The sequence below is a fragment of the Eublepharis macularius genome, chromosome 2 (genome assembly GCF_028583425.1).
Source record: "Eublepharis macularius isolate TG4126 chromosome 2, MPM_Emac_v1.0, whole genome shotgun sequence".
Lineage (NCBI taxonomy): Eukaryota > Metazoa > Chordata > Lepidosauria > Squamata > Eublepharidae > Eublepharis > Eublepharis macularius.
Window position 1 is genome coordinate 177,024,663 of NC_072791.1, and position 21,912 is coordinate 177,046,574.

The 21,912-nt window shown below is 41.3% G+C and overlaps 1 protein-coding gene across 1 annotated transcript in view; it reads right to left on the reverse strand.

Annotated features, from left to right (window-relative positions):
* LOC129323574 (von Willebrand factor D and EGF domain-containing protein-like) overlaps positions 1 to 21,912 on the reverse strand; it is a 242,324-nt gene that overhangs the window by 75,065 nt on the left and 145,347 nt on the right. The window lies entirely within an intron of this gene.

The window sequence follows — 21,912 nt, forward strand, 5'->3', positions numbered from 1 at the left end:
TATTGTAAGTTTCCAAAAAATTTAAATTTCCAGGTGCTCTATTTAACAATATTTATTTAATAAAATAAGAAAAGGAGAAGGATAAAAAATAATACATATAGACAATGTAAAGGTGAGATTAATAACTAAATCAAAAAAAGTCCAGTAGCACCTTTAAGACTAACCAATTTTATTGTAGCATAAGCTTTCAAGAATCACATTTCTCCTCGTCAGATGCATGGAGGGCAAGAAGAAGAGCCCGATCAGGCCCAAATCAAAGATCCTATTTCACATATCAATCTGATCATGCATCATATTTGACCCCCTCCCCCCACCCATGCACATAGTCAATGATCCTGTTGTCCTTCTTATATTTATTATGCATAAAGAAAGCAGAATCCTAGCCATGTCCTATAGTGTTAATTGGGCTTGCGTTAGATGCGTCTTGATATGCATCTAAATTAAGCTTTATCAAGAAGATTGGAAGCATGATCTACATAGTTTGGCCTATGATGAAATGAATATCTAAAAGCAGATAAACTGGGCAAAAGAGATTTTATCAAGCCAGCCCATCATTATTCCAAAAAATCCACCATTCTCTGCATTAATAGAGAGAAAATTGAAACAGAAAAAAAATAATGGAGCCCATCAGTGCATATTATTGATCCTCAGCTGATCTTTACTTATATAGATACTGTACCCTGCTTCTGGACTCAAATTGTGGTTAGTCTTAAAGGTGCTACTGGACTTTTTTTAAATTTTGCTACTACAGACTAACACGGCTAACTCCTCTGGATTAATAACTAAGTACAATGGACTGACCATAGATCAGTCTTTGAGCCAGCAGCAGGCTGGCAATGAGGGAAAAACTAAAGCTCCTAATTTACAAACATTGGCTTAGATCCAGCACAGCTTTTCCCTTGGTGGAAGGACCCCCCCTATTTGGGCATGACTTTCTTGTCTGTCCCTTCCCACTGTAGCCCCAAACTCCCCTTCCCCATAATGCTCCTGGGGAATCTCCTCAAAATCAGTATTTCAGGCTATATTAGAAGAGGAGAGGTGAGAAAATCACAATCTGTGAATGGAAACCCTACTGCCAGTGGAAACCAGTGTGCTGGAGCCAAGTCATTGATGAACCATTGGCCAGTCATTCTTCCTCCTCAGCACAAAAAAATCTTAAATATTGCTATACAATGGAAGAATTACAGATAGCAAACCAAAACTCCCCATTAGAGATGGGCATGATCTGGAAAAAAACAAACCGTGCAGTTCATGGTTCGTCACATTTCACAAACCACGAGCTTTCATGAACCTGCCCCGGTTTGGGAACCGGTTCATTTGGTTCGTGAAAATGTCACATCCAGGATTGCAAATTGTCACTTCCAGGTCAGCAGAAGGTCACTTCCAGGCCAGCAGAAGGTTTGCAGAAAGTCCATCCTCTGTTGCCTAGGAAACTGATTGATCGGCGCCAGGCTGTCTGCAGTGACGAACCAAAAAACAAACCAAACAAACCAGCCTAAAGTTCATGGTGGTTCGTCAGAAATGGGCACAAACCACAAATTAACTTGGTTCATCATGAACGTTGGTTCATATTTTGGTTCATGCCCGTCTCTACTCCCCATATTAAGGCACCTTAGAAAACACAGTAATTCTTGGCTAAGATTCAGGTAAAACAGAGTAGTAGCAAAATTTACAGATGACAACAGATCATAGAGATGATAGAAAACTTGAAGGTGACTGGAACTACTTTCCTTTAAACCCACCATTTCTATCCAAGCTGTTGAACAATTTTAGCCTGGAACTCCTAATTTACATCAATAGAGAAGACATCTACATATCATTTACAGCCATTCAGGAGATAATCAGCACAACAAAATAATTATCTTCCAGCTGCTTAATAAGCTACCAAATCCAGACACCCAGAATAACAGACATCAATGTTAAGGTCTAATCTTTTTTGGTGGAAGCTGATCTGTAAGTCAGAGGTGTTTGGCAGTTCAGAAGAACCCACTCTGACTATCAAAGTTCACGTTAAACTATGAGACACTCTTTCACATTCCTATGACAATCAAGCCTGTGACAGGTCCAAGATGTAGCCAGAGAATTCCAGTTCATCAGTCACTTGTGGTCATTTAATGGCTATAGAATTGCCAGTGTTGTTGCATGTTGTGGCCTGGATTAAGGTGAATTAGAAGGCTGCAGCTATCTCCTTCCCTGTCTCTTATTCCAAAGCTTTCCCTGGATAGTTTTTTCTCATTTCTCCCGTAGGCTGTTTGTAGTTACCTTCCATTCTCTCTCAAATATAACCTCAAGGTTAAGCTAGATGTGAGAAATCTGTGATCAGGTATTTATTTAGAAATAGCGTCAAAATTCTAAATGCAGTTTTTCAGCAACTTGCACGCAGAGACAAAGAAATCTATAATAATAACGAGTGCAATGGAATAGAAGACAACAACAAAAAAGGAAGAACAAGAGATCTGTTCCAAAAGATCCAGAAATCAAAGAGAAATTCAAGCCACGGCTTGGGTTGCTGAAAGATCAACATGGAAATACAGAATCTGATCAGGACAAAATAAAGGAAAGATGGAAACAATACACTGAAGAACTATACAAAAGAGATAGAAGGATGACAGATACCTTAAACGAAGAATCTTTTGATGAAGAGACAGAAATCTTAGAAAGTGAAGTGAAAGCTGCACTCAAAGCAACTGGGAGAAAAAAAAGCACCTGGAGTAGATGGAATATCAATAGAGCTATTTCAAGCTACAGAAATGGAGTCCATCAAAATCTTAACAAGAATCTGTCAACAAATATGGAAAAGAAAACAATGGCCAACAGATTGGAAACACTTGGTCTACATTCCAATTCTAAAAAAAGGAATGCCAAAGTGTGCAGCAACTATTAGATTATCGTGTTAATTTCCTGTGCAAGCAAAGTAATGCTCAAAATTCTACAGCAAAGCCTCTTACCACATATGGAACAAGAAATTCCAGACGTTCAAGCTGAATTCAGACAAAGAAGAGGTACTAGAGATCACATTGCAAATTTATGATGGCTAATGGAGCATACTGGAGAGTTTCAGCCTGTGTTTTATAGATTACAGCAATGCTTTTGACTGTATGGATCATGAAAAGCTATGGAGAGTGTTAAAAGAAATGGGGGTGCCACAACATCTGATTGTTTTGATGCACAACCTGTACTCTGGACAAGAGGCTACTGTCAGGACAGAATATGGGGGAATGGAATGGTTTTCAGTCGGCAAAGGTGTCAGACAAGGACACATTATCTCCTGTTCAATTTCTATGCAAAGTATATCATAAGGAAAGCTGGATTAGATATAGAAGAAGATGGTGACAATTGGTGGAAGAAACATTAATGATTTGAGATATGCAGATGACATCACATTACTGGCAGAAAATAGTGAGGACTTGAAACAACTACTGATGAAGGTTAAAGCACCAAAGCAGGATTACAGCTGAACATCAAGAAGACAAAAAGTAATGACTACTGAGAAATTACACAATTTTAAATTTGACAATGAGGAAATCGAAATTGTTCAAGATTTTCTATTCCTTGGCTCAATCATCAACCCAAAGGGAGACTGCAATGAAGAAATTAGAAGACTGAGACTTGGAAGAAATCTGTGAGGGAGCTAGAAAAGATCCTTAAAGATGACTTTATGAGAGCCAAGATCAAGATACTCCAAAATATGGTATTCCCCATTACTATGTATGGATGTGAAAGCTGGATGGTGAAGAAAGCTGACAGGAAGAAAATTGATTCATTTGAAATGTGATGCTGGAGGAGAGTTTTGCGGATACCATGGACAGCCAAAAAGACTAGATCAAATCAAGCCTGGATTCTCCCTAAAAGCTAAAATAACAAAACTGAGACTATCGTACTTTGGTCACATCATGAGAAGACAAGATTCTCTGGAAAAGTCAATAATGCTAGGAAAAGTGGAAGGCAGTAGGAAAAGAGGAAGACCAATGGTTTGACTCAATAAAAGAAGTCACACGCTCCAGTTTGCAGGATCTGAGCAAGTCTGTTAATGATAGGACATTTTGGAGGTCTTTCATTCATAAGTTCGCCATAGGTTGGAGGCGACTTGATGGTAAATAATACACATATTCATGCTTACTCAAGTCATATTATGTTCAATTGAACTAACCCCCATTAAAATATGATTAAGACTAATGTGTTACTGAAACTCACTAGAGATACACTCTTTGGTCACGTCTGGAAAAGTCAATAATGCTATGAAAATGGAAGGTAGTAGGAAAAGAGGAAGACCTAAAATGAGAGGACTTGACTCAATAAAAGAATCCACGTTCTCCAGTTTGCAGGATCTGAGCAAGTCTGTTCATGATAGGACATTTTGGAGGTGCCATAGGTTGAAGGTGACTTGACGGCACATAACACAGAGATATTTATACCCTACTTGTATAAATGGGCCTCGGACGCAGTTCTCTCTGAGCAGCTACAGCCGCAGCGCTCGTTGCCTCCCCCCTCCCTTCAGGCTTCGAATCTTCTTCTTTTTGCTTGGTGTCTTGCCCAAATTCTTGATTTTTGTCCACAAAATCCCTTAGCTGATCTTCTGAATTAATCTTCCGGAAATAGCCATTTGTACTTTATGCCACGTTCCCTCAAGAGAGCTGCCAGCCTTTTATACTTAAGTCTTCTCTTCCGAACTAAAAATGGAACGTCCTTCAGTATCTTGACTTTATTTCCCAGAAAGTCCAAGTCTGCATTATATGAGTTATATAGGATAGTGTCCCGGACCCTCCTAGATGAAAACTCAATAACAATCTCGCGAGGCAGCTGCCGCTTCATTGCATATTTTGAAGAAGCCCGACGGACTCCCAAAATGGCGCTTTTAACTTCTTCTTTAGTTGCCCTCGCGGGTGTCGCTAAAAGTTCCGAGGCAAGATCCCTTAAATCCTCGTTTTCCTCCTCTTTAACATTCTGGAGACGCAAAAGGTCTGTGTTCGCTCCACTTGCAGCCCAATCAGCTGGTTTTCCACCAACTTTAGCTCCTTGTTTGTTGCTCTCATAAGTGACGCATTTTCCCGAGCAGACTTCTCTGCCCCCCCCCGCTACTTCCTTGATGGCTTTCACATCGCTCTCAATTAAGCCCACCCTTTGATCTGTTTCATTCAGCTTGTCAACAAAGGGTTTTATGGCTTCGATGACCGATCTTTTCACCAATTCCTCGAGCGACTCCCCTCTTCCCTGCAGGGCAGCCGAAACTGACTTGCCCAGAGCAGGACTCTGCTTTTTCGCTGCCATTTTAGGGGGGGGGGACCGCCAATCTTCCGAGACTCTGCGAGGGGGAAAAAATCCGAATCTTCTTAACTTCAGATCCCACCACTCCTTCACATGCGCTTGTAGTGACAGAAGGGATTCGCTTACTTACAGGCTTCCGCCTAGTCCTGTTCTTTGCCATTTTCCGTGGCCCGGCAGCACGCAGGGTGCCGCACACGTCTGCCGGCCTCCATAGGGACAAACGGGCAATTTACCCCCTGCCTCGATTTGCCAGAGGGCTCTTCCCGCCGCGTCCCGGACCCAGACTCCCTCCCTGGGAGTCCTGGGGGCTAACCTTTGCAGATCAGCCGCCCGGTCAGGCTGCTCGGCCGCTTCCTCTCGGACCTGCCGAGAGGAGCTTCCGACATGGCTGCGAAAACGAAACCGAATCCTCCGAATTCCTTCATCCAAGTCATTTATAAAGATGTTGAACAATGCAGAACAATGCATTTCACTTTCCACCCCTCTCCAAGAGAATGAAGAACCATTTACAAGTTCTCTTTGGGTGCGATCTGTCAACTAGTTACAAATCCACCTAACAGTAGTAGGATCCAAACATCATTTTACCAACTTGTCAACAAGAATATCCTGTGGAACCTTATCAAAAAGCCTTATTGAAATCAAGATAAACTATATCCACAGCATTTCCCTGATTCCTCAAAATAGTAACACTCTTAAAAAAAGAGAAAGTTTTTCTGACGTTACTTGTTCTTCAGGTACCCATGCTGGCTGTTAGTAATCACAGTTGTCTTTTCTAAATGCTAAAGGACTGACTGTTTGATGATTTGTTCTAAAAGCTTTCCAGGTATGGACATTAAGCTGATGGGTTGATAGTTACCTGGATCCTCCTTTGTACCCTTCTTGAAGATGGGGACAATGTTTTCCCACTTTCAATCTTCCAGTACCTTACCTGTTCTCCAAGAATTCTCAGATAACAGACAGAGGCTCTATAATTACATTAGAAGTTCTTTAGTACCCCAGAATGCAATTCATCTGGCTCTGAGGACTTGGTTTCATTTAAAGAAGCTAGGTGTTTACATACCATCACTATGCCTGCAATTCACCTTTTAGCATGTGTTCCCTTTTTGCCAGGTTGAGCACAGTTCCCCTTGCAAGAGAAGATTGAGGCAAAATAGGAATTGAGCAGTTCTGCCCTCTATCAGCTGTTAAGATATCACTTTCCTCTTCCCACAGTGGACCTATCACTTCCTTATTCTTTTTTTTGCGCCAAACATAACCAAAGAATGTTTTTGTAACCCTGAAATACAGGCTATCACCCAAAGTTCTCTTCACTAAATACTACTACTGGGAGACAATATCAGGGGAGGGCATTGTCTTCTATTCCACATTTGTTTGGACCTCCAGGGCAATTAGTTGGCCACTATTTAAAACACTACATGGAACACTGGTCTTATCCTTATATTCTTATGTTATTAAACGTAACCTTCCTCTGTGGAATGGATGGGCCTTACTCTAGGAAGAAGAGGCATTGTAACAGGAAGGCCATCAGATCCAAGCTGCCACATAATGGTAGATATGCCTCCTCAGTCGGAATGAAAGGCAGACACAGTATTTGGGTTCTAAAATGGACTGCTTTATTAAAATTACAACAATTAAACAAACTATGGTAAGGGCCTAACTAGCAGTACAGGTCAGGCCCTGGGGTCACTGCTGGACCCCGCCCTGGCCAGTCTGGGCGAGACACCTGCTGCCCCAGGTGCGAGCCATCCATGGTATGGCTGGGACCCGGCCTGGCCAGGCAAAGTGGTTCACCCGTTTAAAGCTCCCCCACCCAGCTATACAGCAGCGGGGGGAGACTGACTTGTCTAGGGGTTCCCCACCAGGGCATCTGTCCTTGCAACTGGGCTGTACAGCAGTCAGCCGCTCCTGACAGATCCCAATTCTCCACCAATGGGGAGGTGCCAACGGTGCTCACCGGCCTGATCAAATTTTCCCTAACTTAAATCCTGCCACTAGGGAATTACCTCAGCCCCACCATGCCAATTATCTTCTCCTTCTCACAGTGCAAGATAGGTGGGGGAAAAAACTCCATTCCCAAGTGCCAATCAGGGACAAAGAGAGAAAAATTCCTACCTGGACCCAGAAGGTGACTGGCTAATCCTGCACTGCAATAGGGTTGAGGTGGGTGGGCTGAGAACGAGGCGCAGCTGAAGGCAATGGGAGCAGAGAAGCCAGCTAAGGCTACAGACTCTGCCCCCAATGCTAAGCCTTGGATGCCAGGGTGCACCTTCTGCTTTCCTCCTTCCAAGGAGGCAAAGAGCGGCCACCAGCCTGAGTGGCTGTTGCCACTGGCCAGGATGGCCGAATTATCCATATACCAGCTCTTTCTCACAAACTTCCCATGTTTAGCATTCTTCCCAAGTTCAGCACATGGATTCAACATTGCTTTTGCCAGAAGTAGATCTTGCTCAAGATAAGGACAGTGAAGGCTGTGATGCCACAATGGATTTAAGAATGGAATTTTCTCCTACATTGAAAATGTAGCAGCTGAATTCTTCTGTTTCTCTGGGGAGGATACAGACGTTACAGGATAATTTCTATAGGATTCTAAATATCACAATTTTTTAAAGAAACCACCTGCACTGCAAAAGCATCTGTGCCACCACTTCACTGCTTTTCTAGTGAGTTTTTTTTAATGCAACTAGATGTAGTAGTAACTAAGCAATGGGGGGGATACCTACCAAAAATGTAAGATCTAGAATTAAATTCCTTCCCCCCCTCTTCAATTGAATTTCAAATGGTGCTTTTTGTTAGGAAAAATATCAAGTCTGTCCATTCAAAACACTATATAATCCCCTTCATCTTGTGGCAAAACTGACCTTCAGTAACAGTAGTCAGGTGGTATTTTTTAATCATTGTATTTCCCCCTTATTTAACTTTATAGCGAAGTTGTGCTGAGATTGCGAGGTTGCCTGAGGTCAACATATCTTCGAAATTTCAATCTGTATTTCATGCAATCAATATCTTCAAATCTGTATACCATTATCAATGCAGAAGTGTAAGTTGGTGGCAAGTTGGTAGCTTTTCTCCACCATGCTTGCATGCAATTACAGGATGAAGAATAACAATGACAGTCCAAAGTGTTCAAGGTCATACCCTCCTTTACATCATGTCCCTTGCAAATTGCTGATGTTTTATGTATATTAAGTCAACTATATACAGTGTCAGAACAGTTAATTTATTTGTGATATGAGCAGCTAAGAGAGTCCTGATACACTTGTCTTCATTCCTATCATGAACCGTTGCATCTCTGCAGAAATCAGTAGGACAAACAGCCCATGTTCTTTCCTCTTCATTTGCTTCCTAATACAAGCGCGCTTGGTGCTGGTGCTGACTAGGCACTAGATCCTGAGAACACAATCTTGGGAGTAAGCCCCACTGAATAAATTGGGACTTCCTTCTTAGTAGACCTGCTTAGCGTTGCTATGTGTAACACTGAGATAAGATTCTTTCTACTATAGTAATTTAGGAAGGGTTTTCATTTCAGGATTTTTGGTCCTGGAGGTGTTCCTTCAAATCTTTGTCTTTGCTAAAATTGCTAATTGGATCAGACTTAAAAATGTAGTGTAGGATGAGTGCCCTACTCAGAGTGCCTTTGCAAGGGAACATATTCTTTATCAAACACCAAGAGGCTCAGTATTAATGTTCCTGGCAGTTGGAAAATCTAAAATACAGATACTCAGCACACTATGAGGAATAGGACTGCAATGACCTCCATTTATCACTGCATATATTATGTGTGATATTAGCGGAATACAGATATGCAGCTCCCTGTGTGTCTACTTGAGGAAAACCTCTGTGTGCATAAGATCAAGCTACACAGCAGTTAATGCCAGGGTCAAGACATGATTCATATACTCCCCATGTCATTTTATTCATCACTTGGCTAATTCTAACAGAGACTTTCTCTTCACCTTACCCCTTTCAGTTCCTGACAGCATTCAAGGGATTCAGTTGCTCCTCTTACTGCTCTAAACCATCTGATTTGGTTGCAATTTTGAGTCATATTTTGATTTTCTTCATATCCTTGAGAACTAGATACTTACTTTTGCTGTTACTGTTATTGTTATTAGCTGACAAGATTTATCACATGGTTTATGGGACCAAAATAATTCACTTTTATATACATACTTCTTTCCATTTGAGGAATACATTTCCCTCAGTGAGACTCCCTGTCTTATCAGTAGCTCTGCCTGGCCATGCTTAAGTATTTTTGTCCCTTTACTTTGCAATGTACTTCATAATTTAAAGAAAGTACCTTGTTATTAAAACAATTCCATAAATTTTCAGTTTGTATAGCTTTAGTGTCATTAACATTTAGTAGCACAATCTGGATAGCACATTCTTCATCCAGATAAATGTCTGCAAAGAAACATTTCTCTGACATATTGGGCTCTGTGGTTCATTACTTTTAACTTGGAATCTACCAATGCATAAACCTTATCTAAATTGTCAAGAAAGTATAGAAAAATTATATTAGTCTAAGGAGTCTTGCTACAAGAATATATCTTTCCATCTTTCTCTCTGCATTAAACTACTTCTCTGGGCTTCCCTTCCTTTCTCTGCAACTTAACAGCCTATAAGCCGTATGTCTGAGTATTTTATGGATAGTTTATAACTTTATAAGTAAATATGACTAAATCACGTGCACACTTTTTTATCTTGCCTGACAATGAGATCTTTAGATTCTGTTGTTCTGAAATGTTATGTAGTCAGTCAGTCCAGGGAGTAATATATTGGTTACAAAGTGAAATATAATGAGGGCAAATAAAAAGAATATGGGCAATTGAATCAACTAGATCTTTACAGTAAATACAGAAGCATCTCTCAGGAGGGGCTCTACTAAAATAGCCCTTCATCTCAGTGGAAGGTAATACATTGCATCTAAGTAACAGGAAAGAGTGATGATACTTTGGAACTGCTAGATAAAAAAATATTTAGACAACCCAAACTTTTTCTGATAAGATAAATGGAAATAAATAGGGGAGCATTTCCAATCAGTTTGAAGTTTTAGCATAGGCCAATCTTTTTAAAGTAATTGATTTCATACAGTTAACCAGAATTTTTTATGTGATTCCCTAAAATTCAATTTTAATGTAGCAAGCTTTAAATCAATTGGGCTGAGCCAAGTTTCTAACCAGGGCTGTTACTAATTTCAGTAAGGATGTTAGAGCATTAGGTTCATGAAGTAATAATCTGAATTTGTTGATATGATATCATGCTATTGATGAAATCTGAGGGAGTCTGAGTTCTAGCCGCAGCATGGTCAAAGATACACTGGAAGGGAGAGAAAGAATCTTATAGAAGAAAGTTTGCTGGAACATATCAAGAGAATCCAATGGTCCATTGACCCAGATTGGGGCAGCATAAAACAATTTAGGAAGAATGATGGCCTTATGTAACTTAAACAAAAGCAGGATAAATTGGCCACCTTTAATATAAAAAAAATTCTTAAGAATGATCAATGTCGTTTGGGTCTTTCTTATGATAGAATTTATATGGGAATTCCAGGATAAATCATAACACCAAGATATTTTAACTGTCTAACTTCTTCAATAGTTTCTCCATAAATTTGCCAGGACTGTTCCTTCAGACATTTTGACTTAAAGAAATGTAAAGACCTTTGTTTTGGCAAAATTAATTGTCAGCTGTTCTCAAGCACAAAAAACACAGAAATTGTTCATAAGTTTCTTCAAGTCAATCACATATAAGTGGCCCTAATATGCCTATACTTAAAGACATGCTTCCTGGCAAGGCAGGAATACAGTTGACACCTCCTGGCCAGGAGATTGGAAAGTACTGAACTGTGAGGTCAAGAGAAAGGCGAGCTAACAGCCCAGCACCTCCCCCCACCCCAAGATGAGCAGATTTGCAGTAGTGATATTTCTGGAGTTCCTCCTGATCTCAAATCCCTCTGATCTTCCCACCTCACCTCTTCCCTAATTGCAGGCATTCAGGAATCTGAAGGCTCTTGAGTCATCAACCAGCCTTTTGGTATCAATAGATGTGCCTGATCAAACCTTCTCTGGTTTTATTACCTTACAATGCTGGAGACAATCTTTTGAATCATTGTGATAGGAAAAAGGCTTCATCCTGTCCCAAAGGATGGATTTTTCCTATAAAAAGGGCTACTTTCAGCCTCTCTGTGTGTTTGTTTTTCCTATGCACATCCTCAGACTTCTTGTCTGAGCCCCTCTCCCTTGCCTTGCTGCAACATGCCAGACACTTTAACGCTGCTCCGCTATGGACTCCTCTTGCCTTCAGGATTGGTAACTATAGCTTTCTCTCTGCACCGTGTTACCACTTTCCTTATTGTTTTCTAGTTCTGTATGTGAGTGCTGTGTATACTCTGTGCAATGGTTCTTTCACTGCTCATTTAATAAAACTACTCCTGTTGAACATCTGCCAATTTCTTAAGGAATTCTCTAGAGGAAGCAATCCTCAGATACCTTGGTTAAAAGATCCCAGTTACCCTCTTCTTGCAGCCTCTCCATGCTAATTCCCCTAACTCAAAAGGAGACCACCTCTTAGGGTAACATGGGGTTCAGCTAAGGAGAACTAAATCATTGGCATATAAAAGTATTGATAGAGGATGATTTACTAAGTATGGTACATGAATATTATTTTGCAGATTTGGGAAGAAGTTATTTATATATAAGTTGAATAAGTGTGGAGGGCTTCCCTTCTGAGTTTGCTTAGTTACACAAGGAGTCTGTAAACTGGGAGTCTTGACATAATGGGTAGAGTGGGAGTTGGGATCCAGTCAACAAAATGATCAGAGTAAAAGTGATGTTGTCAGAAATCATATATATATATACATATATACACACACACATATACATACATGCATACATACGTGCTCAGAGGCAGCACTGCATATACAAATGGAGAGTAGGAGCAAGTGCATATTTCCATTGAATTCTAATACCATGGTAAGACTTAACTTGCCATTGTTAAAGGAACTTCTGGGTTCTTTTTTCACTTGTGAATTTTATCAGGCCTATGCATGCTTGTGTATATGAACACATGCACACAATTTTAAAGCTGATAATGAGGAAATTGAAAATGTTCAAGATTTTCTATTTCTTGGCTCAATCATCAATCCAAAGGAAGACTGCAATGAAGAAATCAGAAGAAGATTGAGACTTGGAAGAGCAGCTGTGTGGGAGCTAGAGAAGCTCCTTAAAGATAAAGATGTCTCTCTGGGAACCAAGATCAAGATAATGCAAACTATGGTACTCCCCATTTCTTTGTATGAATGTGAAAGTTGGACAGTGAAGAAAGCTAACAGGAAGAAAATTGATTTATTTGAAATGTGGTGCTGAAGGAGAGTTTTGCGGATACCATGGACAGCGAAAAAGACAAATAAGTGGGTACTAGATTAAATCAAGCCTGAATTGCCACCACAGTTGAAATGAAGAAGCAGACACATAAGTTGGGAACTAAAGGGCTGCTTTATTAACGTAACAGCAAACATATTATCAAACATGGCAAGGGCCTAAACTAGCAGTACAGGTCAGGCCCCGGGGTCACTCCTGGACCTCCGCCCCGACCTGTCTGGGCAAGTCACCTGCTGCCCCAAGTGTGAGCCATCCATTGTATGGCTGGGACCTGGCCTGGCCAGGCTAAGTGGTTCACCCCTGTAAAGCTCCCCCACCCAGCCATAAAGCTGCGGGGGGAGACTCACTTGTCCAGGGATTTCCCACCAGGGCATCTGTCCTCACAGCTGGGCTGAAAAGCAGCCAGCTGCTCCTGAAGAGCCCAGTTTCCCCACCAATGGGAATACGCCAAGGGTGCTCAGCATCCCACTGTTTCCCCCTAGTTTCTCACCTGCCCCCATGGGGAATCGACCCGCCAAGCCAATTACCTCCCCCAAAGTAACAGTGCAAGGTAGGCGAAAAACTCTCCCACAGGCCAATTCAGGAAGGAGAAAAAAATCCTACCTGGCCCCAACAACAGGTGACTGGCTGCTCCTGCACTGAAATAGGGTGAGGTGGGTGGGCTGAGCATGAGGTGCGACTGTGCTGTCAGGGTGCAGAGCAGCCTGAGAAAGCCAGCAGGCTCCACCCTGCAGCCACTGCAACTCGCACTCTGCTCCACGTGCCAGTGAGAGGAAAACAGACGCTCCTTTCCTCACCGAGCACGAGGCACAACTGTGCTGTCAGGGGGGCAGAGCAGCCTGAGAAGGTCAGCAGGCTCTGCCCCCTGACAAAGACCCAGATGCCTGGGAAAGTGCCTGTCTGCCTCCCTCCTTATGTGGAGGCAAATCACAGCACCCAGATGAAGGGCGGCTGTTGCCACGTGCCAGGAATGCCGAATTCTCCCTAAAAGCTAAAATGACAAAACTGAGGCTATTGTACTTTGGTCACATCATGAGAAGGCAAGATTCTCTGGAAAAGTTAATAATGCTAGGAAAAGTAAGGCAGTAGGAAAAGAGGAAGACCTAAAACGAGATGGCTTGACTCAATAAAAGAAGTCAAGCCCTCCAGTTTGCAGGATCTGAGCAAGTCTGTTAACATTTTGGAGATCTTTCATTCATAGGGTCACCATAAGTTGTAGGCGACTTGATGGCACATAACACACACATGCACGCTTACTCAAGCAATATTGTTTTCAATTGAACTAACCCCCATTGAAATATAATTAAGACTAATTTGTTACTGAAACTCACCAGTGAGACACTCTTTGCATGTATACTGAGCATCCATAATGTATCCATATGAGTTCACATGCCAGCTCAGCTCCCCTCAGCAGAACCTGCTGTGCTATAGCCAGTTATGCCTCCTCATTTGTGCTCCCCTCATCACACACACAATTTTTGGAATGGTCTACTGAAGGAGATACAGAAACATGGTCTTCTATTTCAGATAGGGTCTAGTTGAAATGTTCAGCCAAATAAGAAGTGATCAAAATTTCCTGAACAGGAATAAAACCTCTGCATCAGGCTCATCTTTTTTCATCAGCAGGATAAATAGTAGCTTCTCAGGGCCAATTTACATTGCAAGGATGATGAGGTAAAAGGTTGATCCTCCTACTCCCAACTGTCTGCCTTGAATCTTATCATGTTCCTTGTCTTTTAGCTGCAGTTAAAAACTCAGAAGATCTGAAGATGGGTCTCCCATCTGTCTCGTTCGACCCTTCATGCAAAGCAACCATATTTAGGCAGGAGATAAATGGTAACAATATCTCATCTCTAAATCCCAAAATATTTTCGACACATTACTTCTTGTTTACTGTTCTTTTTAGCAAGCGATCTCCGGCAACCAGCAAAAGTGTATACCTAAAAGTTAGCTTGAAAAGAAAACTATGCTGTTTGTTGAGGACTTCATCATTACAAACCGATGGATGCTAAAATCTTGTGTTATTTTATAACAAGAGAGGTTATATTAAGCAGCAGCAATTTATTTACCCCTGTCAGATTAATCGCCTTATTTATTTGTCTCTGGCAAAGCAAAGTCCAGATCATTTCTTGGTTTTCAAATGGAAATCTTTCAGAACAGTGTAACTGACATTTAAATCCATTTATTGCTGAATTTAAATAAAATGAGATCAAAGCATTTGAAAGCTTCAATCATTAAAGCAAACATAGGCCTGGCATGCAGCAATGATGAGGTGGAATAGAAGTCAGAGGGAATTTTTCTGAACTGTATAAGATGTGAGAGGAAATAGCATTTAAGTCTAGTTAATCCCTTTAATGCTGAAGAAATTCCCCAAATGCTGCATTAAAAATATTCTGCTCAGTGCTAGACACTTCATTATGAAAGAGGCAATTTAAAGCTACAGAGAGAATGTAGCAGGAAGAAGCCGTCATAACATACAGCCTGGTGAGCATTATATTGCAAAAGAAATTCTAAGCATCACAACACTAGACAAGCTATGCCAAGGATGTTGTTGTAAAATAACTGCATAACAAAATCGGTTGTCATCTTGCAAATGAAAATAGATTGTCTGTAGAAGCTTTCAAGGTATCTTCCCAAGACTGGACAAACAGTATATGGTCATAAATGCGCATGTGCACTCACTGCTTCAAAGGATATTTACAGTGCTATCTTAAAGATAGTTGCACTATTCTGAGCCCAATGACTTCAATACGCTGTGTAACTCTGCTTAGGATAGTACTGTTAGTATGCTATCAGTGCCTCTCTGAACAGAGTAAGACCCTTGTAAGTCTATTGAAGTCACTGGGCCTCAAAGGATGCAACTCTGCTTAGGATGGCACTGTATATCCCATTAGGAAGCTGACTGTGCAATCCCAATAGTTTTCAATGTGCTTGGTTTGAGAAACTCTGCATAGATTTGCACTGTTAGTGTGTTTAGACTGCACTACAATCAGAGAATTTATGTATGTTTATGTATGGATAACTCTAGTGCTCTGGACCCTTTCCAATCAGGCTTCAGACCAGGCCATGGGACAGAGACAGCACTAGTAGCATTAGTGGATGATCTCCGTCTGAATATAAACAAAGGCCATGCCTCCTTACTGCTTCTATTGGATCTGTCTGCAGTCTTTGATACAGTAGACCATGCCACCCTGTTGAGGCATTTAGAAACAGAAGTGGGCATCAAAGGATGTGCCCTGGACTGGTTTAAATCATTTCTCTTGGAGCAGACTCAAAGGGTTGCTTCTGGAGATCAGCTATCTCCAGAATGGGAACTATCTTGTGGGGTTCTGCAGGGCGCAATCTTATCTCCCATGTTATTCAACCTCTATGTAAAGCCTTTAGAAGAACTCATTCACAGCTGTGAAGTTGGATGTCATCAATATGCAGATGATACCCAACTCTATATCTCACTATCCGGGTCCCCACAGGATGCAGTGGAAATCTTAGATTGCTGCCTGACAGCTGTGGTGAAATGGTTGAAAAACAACAAATTGAAATTGAACCCAGACAAGACTGAAGTGATGCTTGTTGGGAAGGCAGAGATCTTGAAGGACATTGTACTCCCCACTTTCAATGGAGTTCGTCTGACCCTTGCAGACTTAGTTAAGAGCCTAGGATTATTCTGGATCCAGCGTTATTACTAGAAAAAGAAGGCAGCAGCGAAAAATGCTTTCTATAACCTCACTCTAGCCTGGAAGATGGCTTCTTATCTTGACACTGCTGACCTGGCCACTTGGATCCATGCTATGGTAACATCAAGGCTTGACTATTGTAATGCTCTATACATTGGTCTCCCATCTAAGTTAACTAGGAGGCTCCAATGAGTGCAAAATGCTGCAGCTCAACTGTTATCAGGAGCGAGCAGGAGCATGAACATCACTCCCATCCTGCAGTCACTCCACTGGCTACCCATCATTTACCATGCTTAGTTCAAGGTATTAGTTATTACATACAAAGTTCTTCACAGCTTTGGTCCAGCATACCTACGGGACCACCTCCCTCCCTATGTTCCTCCATGGCAGCTTTGTTCATCTGAACAGGGTCTCCTGCAGCTGTACATAGGTGAAGTCAGCAGCAGCCCGTACATGGGCATTCTCTGTGGTGGCCCCTATCCTGTGGAATGACCTGCCTGAGGAAGTCAGAAGAGCCCCCAATCTCAAGGCTTTCCATAAATGATGCAAAACCGAACTATTCAAAAAGGCTTTTTACTCAAATGGGAGGGCTGTATTGTAGGGATGAGGTCTCAGGTTCTTCACTGGCGAGTTGGGGATCATGGACTTCATCACTATTTCTGCCTTATACATTGTCTACTGCTTTAAATATGTACTCCTATGTACAACCAGTGCTCCATGTTGTCCGTTAGTCCTAGAATTGATTATGTTTTGCTTCAGTATTTTTTCTACTCTGTCTTGGATCCTTGCTAATGCTATGTCTTTTAAACTTGTATCTGTTTATCTTATGGCATTGTATTGAAATGTACTTGATACTGATTGTATTAACCTCATACTGTGTAATCCGCCCTGAGTCTCAGTGAGAAAGGCGGACTATAAATGATGTAAATAAATAAATAAATAATAGGTGCTGAACGTACTGGAGGAACTCAGGGCTAAGCTAGAAGTGATGAATTATATTTGAATGGCAAGTGAACAGACTCACATGTATTCCTCCCTGTTCACTTGCGTGGAGCGCAAGTGGAGTGCAAATGGAGCGCAAGTGAACAGGGAGGAATACATGTGAGTCTGTTCACTTGCCATTCAAGTGTAATTCGTCACTTCTAGCTTGGCTCTGAGGAGGCCCATTCTGGGAGCTGCTGTCCATTATCTGTGGCATGGTCATCAGTGGCATTATGCTCGGAGTTGGTCGCGCCCTTCTGGGCTGACTTCCACAGAACCACTTTCAGTCACAATGCCCTTTCATGATGTGCCTTGGGCATAAATTGTTTACAAACCACACACTGCAAGGTGTCATGGCCCTCACCCAGACATAGCAAGCATTTGTTGTGCCCATCTGATTGGGCCATCTTAGTCCCATAATATGAACATTTCTTGAAGAGAGCCTTTGAAGCCATGGAGCTGAAGGCCCTAACTCTCGTGTGCAGGAAGAAACTGAGAAGTGGAGTGTAGATACATCCTTCTTTAGCAGTGGCTAAAGAAGAACTGAGGGAGGGAGCCACTTGCCCCAACTTTTATAACTGCACCTGGGGCAAAAGCGCACAAAAGGCTATGCAAATGTCTCTCTCCTTTAGGAGCTTTAGAATATCTGCAGCTGACCTGAGCATACGCAGTTCCCATGCGTGTCTGCACAGAAGACACAATGATGAACTGGCAGAAAACTGCACAACACTGGGAAGATTTTTATTGGGACTTCATTTTAACACAAACCAGGGTTTCTTCTCTCTCTTTTTCCTAACCAATAGACAAGAAAGTTGACTTCTTTTCCCTTAGGCAAAAGCTGTATGTCTTTCAGTTTTTGTGTTGTACTATAAAGTTTGAGGTAACTTAAAGCAAGGAGAAATTGCTCACAGCAAGAGTATCAAGTTTATACTAAAAAGGGAACATTGCACATTCTGAAAAGTTTAAATTAATAGAAACGTGAAGGCATGCTGCGCCACAGAGGCATTTTTACTCCAAATTATAACAACCTAGAAGGAAGCCTTCTGCTTCATGCACACTCTCCTCCCCTGCCTCTACCATGGTCTCTGTGTAAAGCTGAGGACAAGAAATCTTCATAGCTTTACAGTCTGATGCAGGGCTTTAAATAAACTGAAAACAGGTTTCTCTCTAAATATACTGATCTCAAAACTCCTGAATAGACACAGTAAAGTAAGTAAACCAATATGTACCTTCAAGTTACTTCTGGGAATTCCATTATAATTGTTGTCTTAAATTAAAATCCCGCTCATAAACCCAACTAAGCAAGTAAGCAGTGCTCAGACTGCAAGGAAGGCCACAATAATGGCCTCTGAGCTACTTGATCATAAAAGGCTCCAGGGAGGCCCATGAGTTGACCTTCTCTGTCCCTCCCTTTTTCCAAATTCACTGTCCCTTTGTAGCTATTTATCTGACTGATGAGGCAGTTTTATCATTGCTTTATTTATCAGGATATCTGTATATAGCCAGGCATGCTATTTCAGCAGGCAGGATTGGCCATTAATTACTTGGCTGACAATTCCATCCCCCTATGCACTAGCATTGCATTTGTTCATGCAGACATGATCTCCTGTTAAATGAAATTATCCTGCTACATCCCAGGCTGCCATAAAGTTCATATATACTGGCTGAAGAAGCTTTCCAAACAAAAACAGCCTTATTCAACTGAACTTTAAGGTTTTTTTCTTTACAGATGGGGCAATGACAGAACCCAAAATAATACTGGCCCTATAGTGAGCATATTCTGAAACCCCAGACAGCAGAATAAGTAGGAGAAGGTTGGGACCATCCATCTTTCCAACAGAGAAAGGGGAAGTTTCTATTTCTTTGGTACAAGATTTGGGATGATTGCAAAGTCCTATTAGATCTGGTTTCATGATCAAGTCAATTTTCCTCTCAGATGGTCTATTGGATTGCATCCAAATTCATCATCCATCAAGTTCAGGAAGATTCACATGTTTACTAATTTTCCTCCTGTGTTTGTGAACACCATGTCATGGGTGTTTCTTCTGCAATCCATTATTTAAGCAACATGGGGAAAATGCTTTGGCAAGACTCCCTCGTGCTCACTCTGCAGGCATAGAGGAATTTTTTTTTCCTGAGTTCCTCAGCTGCACATTCTTATTAGGCTGCTGGAAAAATGCAGCCAGTTAGTCATAGTATTATTCTTGAATATGAATTTGATGATTTGCTAATGTGATATAGTTTCAGTATTACATTAGAGAATCACTCCCATTTTTGTTCATAGTGAAGTGGCAGATTTTTTCCTCTCCTGTGTATAGGATTGCATGTTAAAACTAGGTTGTCTGCATAGCCGACATGCATCCATTTTTGCAACTGTGATGGCTACAAAAACAAGGCCACAATAATACAAGTACTTTGGACTGTTCATACGATGTTATCTTCATGCAGTTCTCTGTATAAGAAGAATTACATGAAGAAAAAAAGCAGCTCTGTCAATTAATGGAAATTTGCCTTTATACTGATAAACTCACATACAAACATACATTCACTTCATGAAAAAGGTAAATAATATTCCCATTATCTTGATAATTAAGAATTTACTCAGAGGAGTTTCCTAAAGGCAGAGCAATCCATCAAAATTATTTCAATTTTGAATATCATTAGGTGAATGTGCATATAAATTAACTAGCTTGCAAAAGCACTAAGATAAAGTGGGAAGCAAACCAAAACCATTCTAATCTTTGTTCTCTTATATATATATGTTTACACACACGCACGCACGCGCGCGCGCGCGCGCGCGCGCGCGCGCGTGTGTGTGTGTGTGTGTGTGTGAGAGAGAGAGAGAGAGAGAGAGAGAAATAATGGGTTGTTGTATATATGATGTATATATATGACAAATGTGATATACATATGACAAATGATGGGTTGTTTAAAACAGAGAAATATAAAAACAAAACAAAAATGACAGGGAAGTTGCTTCCCAGGGAATCCAAATCTAATAGTCTGTTATATTAAAGAACTTTAGCATACCCTCCTTTCAATACTACCACAAAAGATGGAAAAATTAATAACAGTGCCATTCTTATCTGCTCTATCCTGCTTTATCAGACTCTTTTCCTGGCTAGATGAGCTACATCTAAGGAGATCCAATCTGTCTATCTGAGACACATAAGACTATCAAAACATATAAGAAGAGGAAAAAACTCTTAATAATGCTTTAAACGAAAACCAATTTCTTCAAAGGAAAAATGGTTAAAAATTAAATATTTTGCACCGTGTTGTCATTTGAATTCAAGGAGCAGTAAAGAGTCAACAAATACAACTCAATTGTTCCTCGCTATAGATATATAAATCTTTACATGTGATGAAATCTTTTCTGAATGCCATCTGTTTCAAAATGTGTGGTTTGTGAAGGCACAGGTGTGCATGTGTTAAGGCCCCCAATGAGAGCATTTCTTGAGGCCTATCTGCATGTTTTTCAATCACTTCCAACCAATTAAAGCTGGTTACAAAATTTATTTTATCCATATTCTGTTGTTCTTGTTTTTAAGAAGGAAAAGCTTGCAAAACCAGTGCGCTTCCAACCTACTGCAATGCCCTACAAGATACCTTAATACAGGTCCAGCAACCTAGTAAATGGCCAGGCGTTTGATTTATGGGCAGAACACAAAGCAGTGTCTGTTTTCAGCTCTCCACTTACAGTGACAACTAAAAACAGCACACAAAGGTCAGGGGCCCTCCAAAGCTGCACAGCATGAGTAAGGAAGAGCTGCTGCTCCAATGAAAAACTGGTACAAGCAGTTTGGATGTATGCATCAAGCTTTTTCTCCACAAGCCAAATCAATAGTTAGGGAAAACTTAAGGCAGAGGGATAGAAATGAATGCACCGTTTCTGGCTTCCATGGTCAACAAAGTAGGCATTTACAATATTGGTGTGCCTCTTCAATGTAGCTCTCAGACTGAACTTTGTGTTGGAACATGAGGTAGGCTCACTGTAGGCAGCAAAACACTAAACTTAAGATGCACATATTACAACATAAAAGAATGCTTTATGGTCATTTTCCTCATCTACAAGATATTGATTACATAAAACAGGGTTGCACTTACTTGTAGCTGTTGTTTTTTGAGGTCTTCTGTGCAGGCACACATGAGTCTGCACATATGCAGGCCTGCTGATCAGGGTTTTTTTGTAGCTTTTAGGAGACATAGGGTATGGGGCATCTGCTTCCTCCCAGAGCGCAAGCCTTTCCAAACAGCCCTCTTCCAGGAAGTGTGAAACCCCTACCCTCAGTTTCTCCTTGCTGCCAGGCTCTCCCAGCAAGTAGTGAAGAGCACGCAACAGGGAAGGAGGGAGGGTATGTATGCCTACACAGAAGACCTCAGTGAAAAACAGTTACAGGTAAATGAAACCATTTTCATTGTCAGTTTCTGTGCAGTCCCACATGGGAGTTTAGCAAGCCACTTACCCAAGGAGGAGGGTCAGGCTCTTCACTGGAATAGCAACTGTAACACCGCTTGGCCCACTGCCATAGTGTCTGACAAATGTGTCCGCTGATGACCATTTTGCTGTTTTACATATGTCTTGCAGAGGAATCCTTCTCAGGAGCACTGCG